The sequence below is a fragment of the Octopus sinensis genome, linkage group LG12 (genome assembly GCF_006345805.1).
Source record: "Octopus sinensis linkage group LG12, ASM634580v1, whole genome shotgun sequence".
Taxonomy (NCBI): Eukaryota; Metazoa; Mollusca; class Cephalopoda; order Octopoda; family Octopodidae; genus Octopus; species Octopus sinensis.
Window position 1 is genome coordinate 19,473,452 of NC_043008.1, and position 8,310 is coordinate 19,481,761.

Below are 8,310 nucleotides of genomic sequence, written 5' to 3' on the forward strand. Positions count from 1 at the left end.
CATGTGTGTGTGGTGTGTAATTATATTCATCTATTACGTATATATTCACTTTAATGACTATTACACATATCTTATATATATATATATATATATATTATATATATTAAAGACTCCGCCGGTTACGACGACGAGGTCCCAGATGATACGATCAACGGAACAGCTTGCTCGTGAAATTAACGTGCAAAGGCTGAGCATTCCACAGACACGTGTACCCTTACGTAGTTCTCGGGATAATCAGCGTGACACAGAGAGTGACAAAGGCTGACCCTTTGAAATACAAGTACAACTCATTTTTGCCAGCTGAGTGGACTGGAGCAACGTGAAATAAAGTGTCTTGCTCAAGGACACAACGCGTCGCCGGAATCGAACTCACAACCTTACGATCATGAGCCGAATGCCCTAACCACTAGCCCAGGCGCGCTCCTCATATATATATATATATATATATATCCATACATATGTATTTGATGTATATGTAATTACGTAATACATGAACATGATCATACACACACAATCACACATATTAGCATATTCTCATATTTCTTTATCCGTTTATTTTTTTCTCATTTATTGGATTTTGACCATGCAGGGGCAGTGTCGGAAATGGGTTATGCGATCAAACAGACCTTAGTCGTTAGTTTACGACAGTTTCTTATTCCATCTGTAGAACCGCTAAAATGCGTAGATCTTAAAAGTACCAACACCTAGTGTCAAACGGCGTGAGTCAAACACGAAGTTACACACATATATAGATGCTAACCAACCACATGGTTCCGGGTTCAGTCCCACTGCGTGGCATCTTGGGCAGGTGTTTTCTACTATAGCCCCGGGCCGACCAATGCCTTGTGAGTGGATTTGGTAGACGGAAACTGAAAGAAGCCTGTCGTATATATGTATATATATATATGTATGTGTGTGTATGTGTTTGTGTGTCTGTGTTTGTCCCCCTAGCATGCTTGACAACCGATGCTGGTGTGTTTACGGTCCCCGCATCACTTAGAGGTTCGGCAAAGAGACCGATAGAATAAGTACTGGGCTTAGAAATGAATAAGTCCCGAGTCGATTTGCTCGACTAAAGGCGGTGCTCCAGCTCATGGCCGCAGTCAAATGACTGAAACAAGTAAAAGAGTAAAAGAGTAAAGAGTATACACATATATATAGATACACACATATATAGATATATATATATAGATACACACATATATAGATACAGACATACATTTACACATATGCACACAAATATACGCACATATACATATACATACACACACACTTTATACACCCACGCTCTAGGGTCACAAATGGAGATGAACCTATCTTATTATCGCCTGAGGGAAAGCCCCCACCCCCTTCCGGAAGAGATTAGAGATTACAAGCTCGAAATGTCGTACCAAATCTATGAGCTATGTCTCATCGATACCATGACTCGGTGTGCTTATTAAAGCACAGGAATGGGGTGAGCTGGCTGAATCTTTAGCACGCTGGGAAAAATGCTTAATGTCTTTTCGTCCGTTTTTTTTACGCTCTGAGTTCAAATCCCGCAGGGGTCGATTGTGCCTTTCATTCTTTGGGGGCCATGTAATAAATAGCAGTGAAACACTAGGGCCAATGTCATCGAAGAACCCCCTCAACCAAATTTCAGGCCTTGTGCCTATATTAGAAAGGATTATTATTGAATTATTATTATTATTATGTGAGAGCAGTGCATGCCATCAAAGTGAAACTAGGGTAAAAATATACGAAGCCCAGTATACCCATCATGACTACCCGTCTGATAAGGGTACAGCAGGCACATGCATCACAACCATATGTATGTGACATGGTGATCTCATATCAAGATAAACAGCTCATGACCTTGCAGGTGGGGCCCAGTTAGAATTTTCTTCTGGTCGAGTAACCCATCCCGCTCAAAAGGTCCCTGAATAAGGGTTGTTTAAGGATGTTGAGCGAAACACCCATGTTTCCAGAGGTGAATTATTCAAACCTCAAAGAATCCCTCTCAACACATGGCTATGATGCTCCCCCACTACTTCTGCTCCTGATCAGAGATGCACATATCGTCAGCCCCAAGGGACATGCTCAACTGGTTAAGGTCAAACAAGTGACAAGCAATCTGGGGTATTGAAGGCGAATTTTTTGCTTAGCCCATCTTTTATACCAAGACAAAACAAGTACATGATAACACTTCCATCAGTTAAGATCAGAAGCCATGAGAGCCACTGCCTGGTACTGCTCATGGGCAATTATTATTATTATTATTATTATTATTATTATTATTATTATTATTATTATTATTATATTATTATTATTATTATTATTATTATTATTATTATTATTATTAGGCGGTGAGCTGGCGGATTAATTAGTACGCTCGGACAAAATGCTTAGTGGCATTTCGTCAGTTTTTTTACGTTCTGAGTTCAAATCCCGCAGAGGTTGGCTTTGCCTTTCAACTTTTTGTGGTCGATGAAATGAGTACCAGCTGAACACTAGGGTTTATTACATTGACATAAACCCTCCCTAGAAATTGTTGGTCTCGTGCTAAAATTTGAAACCATTAGTAAAACATAAACATATGCAAGTAGTACTTTATGCTATCTTAATGTGGATAACCCTAAAGCAGTCGTTCCCAAACTTTGTCAGGCTGAGCACCCTTAGTTCTAGGGCCACATTTCTAGTGCGCCCCACCACCACCACACACTATCACAGATATTGACTATTTTCTGCAACAAATTCAAAACAAGAGTATTCCACGAATAAGACTTAATCTAATTAGCCCTTTATTTTTTTCTACAAAAATTATACCGTTTTGGTCAACCTATTATCGCGCCATGATTCTTCAACGCCCCCTGGATCCTTCCACCATCCCCAAGTTGGCGATATCGCTCACTTTCGGAACCAGTACTCTAAAGGAATTCCTTTTAAATGGCGGTGCCGCTGTATGACCACAGCCTCTGTCTGAAACCAATTAAATACAATATAACCCACCTTCAGATATACATGCGCATAAATTATCTCTCTCACTCTCTCTCTCCCTCTCTCTCTCTCTCGCTCTTATCAGCTTTTTTGTACGATTTTGTTTACCTATTTTACCAGTCTGTTTAGTATCTAGCACGTGTAAGCAGTGACGAAATGCGGCATCTTATTTACAAAAGCAAAATATAAACAAACAAAGATAATAAAAAGATTAAAAACAACAAAAATGCATAAACAGTAAGGATAACAACACAAAAAAAACAAACAATCAACGTTAATTTGAAATTTGGTCATATGGAGGCTTTTAATTGAAATCTTCAGTTAAACGGATCAAAGGTTATTATGTTGTTGACTAAGAACTAGTTGTAGATAACGAGAGAGAGATACATTGTTCGTGTGAATATAAACACACATGTTCACCAAATACAGCAGAGTTACACATACACACAAAAAAAGGAACAACCCCGTATGAGAAACAATTAAACTAGTAAGCAAGCGATCATACTAACAAAATGATGTCACACATGTTTGACACAGGATTTTGGCAATAGTAAGGATAGCCTTAATTACGGCGTTTGCATTTTTTCACGGCATTCATTGCCCTATGTGCTGAATATATATTGAAAATATAATTTTTCAAGTGTTCAGTTTGTTGTAGATAGGTGTTAAATTGAGGCACATCTAAATCATTGCTTACTTGCCATTCTTGCCATTAAATAACAGTCTTACATTTTTTAGAGCGGCTTTGTAATGGACTGGATTTAATATCCAGCACTTGACTGATTGTCATTATATTATACATGAAAGGAAGACGAAACTACAGAACCTAATGTCCACTCTTAAAAGGTGACGTTTCTGTTAGAGCAAAATTCTGCAATTAGTGCGTTATAATTAACAAGAGAGACTGTTTCACAGACACACAGACACACCACACACACACACACACACACACACAGACACACACACACACACACACACACACACACACACACACACACACACGCACACACACACACACACACACAAAGGCACTCTCACACTCATATATATATACATAAATTAATGAATCTTAGGGTAGCAAAAGAAATTTTAGAAAAAAATTCTTTGCCGCCAGTGGTCTAGCGAGAAGGAAAAATTAGTCAATAGACTATATATTATTCATAGAAAAGAGATGACCATAATAGGACATCTGACTCACTAGAAAGAGCAGTTAAACTCCAAACCACTAATAGTTGTAATTCTGAAATGCAAAGAGAAATAAAAATGTTTTTATTTTTCATTCCCTTTCAGAATTACAACCATATATATATATACATATACATTACATTATATATTAATATATTTATAATATAATATATATAATATATTATATATATAACTATATATATATTATATATATATATATATATATATATATACATACATACATACATATACTATATATATATATATTATATATATATATATAATATATTATATATATATATATATAGAGAGAGAGAGAGAGAGAGAGATGGGTGATATAGTACATTTTAAAGGCTGAGATGGTGAGGCACTTCTTAATAGCAAACTCAACCCTCGAAATACAATTGAAAGAAACAAATGTATTTTAAGGATAAATGTAATCTCGTAACCTCATACAATACAAAATTATCAGCACGATAACTTCCCTCGCTCCATTCCTCCCTCCATCCCTACCTGCCTCTCTGCCTACCTCCCTACTTACCTACCTACTTACTTACCAACCTACCTACCTACCTACCTACTTACCTACCTACCTACCTACCTACCTGCCTACCTACTTACTCACCTACCTGCCTAGAAACTTACCTACCAACTTACCTACCTACTTACCTACCTGTCTACCTACCTATTAACCTACCCAGGTGGCAATACATCAAAGTGTCTTCGTATTCTGTTATAGTTCTATACACATCTTGAATGCATTATACGAATACAGAGCTACCCCAGCATTTTATACGTACTTTAGTCATCGTCCTCGGGAAGGTTAAAAAGCGATGTTGAACGAGATAGAATTTGAATGCGAAACACAACGAGCAGTATCTAGATCATTTCTACTTAAGGCACAGGGCCCGAAATGTTGTGGGAGGGTACTAGTCGATTGCATCGACTCTAGTACGCAACTGGTACTTAATTTATCGACCCCGAAAGGATGAAAGCTGAAGTGAACCTCGGCGGAATTTGAACTCAGAACGCAGCGACGGGCGAAATACCACTAAGCATTTCATCCAGCGCTAAAACGATTCTAAATAATAACCACCATTTGTTCAACCCTCGAACGATTCTGGAAACATCTTATGAACGGATCTTGTGACGAGGAGACACTTAAGATATTTAGTGTACAATGCAGAAGTCGAATGGATGAAATCTCAGCGTCTATCCGTGTCTGGGAGGAAATGTTCTTTCTTCTATTCGACAATAGTTGTGATATTAAAAACTTCCTTCTATCATATACAATGCTGGTGAAAACAATTGATACTTCTCGTGACTCTCTTAAACATTTTTGAAATCAAATCTGAACAGACGAAATTAGACACTACTAAGAATTTCATACCTAACCTACATTGTCTAGCTTTCCCTTGTTTAACAACAATAATTTATACAATGTTACAATGATATATTTCTATCGGTTCAAACAAACATTCCACTTTTGCTACTACCAGCACTATTAATGAGATTACTATTAATATTCATATTAAAGCGGCGGGATGACAATATCGTAAGCGCGCCATGCAATATGCTTAAATTCGGCCGAGGTCGACCTCGCCCTTCATCATCCTTTTGGCGCCGATAAAATAAGTATTAGTTGAACAATGGCGTCCATGGAATCGACTTACGCCCTCCCCCGAAAAAGTTGGTTTGTACCACAAATTGACCTCCTTCTTCTATGATGATAATTAATGAATGTGAGGTTCCAAAACTTGATAGGCAGCCAAGTAATTTCGGTTTCAGTTCCACTGCGCGGCACCTTGGGCAAGTGTCTTCTACTATAGCCCTAAGACGACCAGTGGTGTGTCTGTGAATTTGGTGGAGGACAAACACAGATACACAAACATATACACACACACAACACACACACACACACATACACACAGACACATAGACACACACACACACACACACACACACACACACACACACACACACACACACACACACACACATACACATATATATATATATATATATACGACGGGCTTTTTTTCAGTTACCGTCTACCAAATCCACTCACAAGGTTTAGGTCGGCCCGAGAAGACACTTGCACAAGTTGCCACGCAGTGGGACTGAACCCGCAACCATGTGGTTCGTAAGAAAGCTACTTACGACACATCCACTCCTACGCCTATACAACAATAACATTTATGCTACGCATCTCATCTAGTACTGTATGGTTTAGGAGCTCGCTAGATTCGAATTCAGTTCCAGTGTGTGGCACCTTGGGTTTTATAACGTAGCCAAGATCGACCAACGACGTTTGGTAGACGGAAACAGCGTGGAAACTCGTCGTTTATGTGTGCGCGTATGTACATGTGTGTATGTGTGGTACGTGCGTGTGTGTGCGTGTGTGTGCAAGTGTGTGCGTGTGTGTGTGTTTGTGTGTTTGTATGAGAGCCTTTCTACCTGTGTTTGTCACCCACCACTGCTTGCGAACCGGTGCTGCTTTGTTTATGTATGTGATTCAAAACTTAGCTGATCGACAATGAAATGGATAGAATAAGAACCGGAACTAAAAAAAAACACCACACAAAGCATAAGTATTGTGAGGAATTTGCTCGACTAGATCCTTTCAAGGGGGTGTCCAAGCACGGTCGCAAGCCAATGGCTGAAACAAGTAAAAGATTAAAGATATATGATATACGCTCATAAGGCGGCGAGCTGGCAGAAACGTTAGCACGCCGGGCGAAATGCGTTGCCGTATTTCGTCTGCCGTTACGTTCTGAGTTCAAATCCCGCCGAGGTCGACTTTGCGTTTCATCCTTTCGGGGTCGATAAATTAAGTACCAGTTACACACTGGGGTCGATATAATCGACTTAATCCGTTTGTCTGTCCTTGTTTGTCCTCTGTGTGTTTAGTCCCTTGTGGGTAGTAAAGAAATAGATATATGATATACGCTCATACAGTGTTAATAAAATGGATAGCAATTGACTTTGAAAATATTTCACATTGCTTAAGTTGGTTATTGTCTCTAGAATTAAAAAAAACAAAAGCAAAACAAACAGAACAAAATGAACTTCACCCTTGCCTATTGTTCCTACACAAAAACATACACGAGAGCTTTGTGTTAAATATAGACTAAAGAGCATCCATCCCGTATAGTCGTTCTCTTTTTTTTCTCTATTTGCCATCTGGAATAACTTCAGTTTATTGTCTCTAGAATTAATACATCATAGGATCATAGCTTTATGATACAGATGTTATTAGCCGGAATCGCATTTATATATTCTGAGAAATTATAGAACATAATATAGAAAATGAGTAAATGGAAGGTAAGAGACGGAGGGAGAGGGGTTAGTTAAAGGAGTGGGAGAGAGAGAGAGATGAAACAGGGGAAGAGAAGGGAGGGAGGTGTGGATGGAGGTATGGTAGGGAGAGAGAGGGGCGGGGAATTAAATGGATAAAGAAGATTTTTTTAAAGATATTTTTCACGATTTTAGCCACTGTTTCCACATTCATAAGGAGTATCCATCATTTCAGGAACATATATATACAAATGCCTACACACACACACACATATATATATATATATTTATATAAATATACGGTAAAATGCATTTACAAGTTCAATTATCCCTCAGATATATTTGAATTCATTCTAAGTTAGTTTACTTTCACAGTTTCACGTAACTTCTCAAATATTATATATATATGTATGTATATATATGTATGTGTATATATATATATATATAATATATATATATATATATATATATATATATATATATTATATATATAGTTATATAGAGGGCATTATTCCACCACATAATGCCTCACACTAAGAGGGACATAAGTCATTACTACCAAAATTCACTAATCATACCCAATGCAGTTTTTCAAAGCAAGACATTTAAAAAAATGAATTTAGTCCTATATCACCTGTGATTTCGCACTTACCGCATAAAAAATGCGTCTATGCTCATCGGTAGAGACTGATTCTGAACACATCATAAATAAACGACCACACTGTCGAAGTCGAACAGGAACTGCTCTCTCCGGCGAAGCACATGGAGATGTTTATAAATCATATATTCGGTAAATGGCGGGCTTTTTTCGAACTGCATTTCGGATAGGAAAGTATTTTCGGAATAAATTTA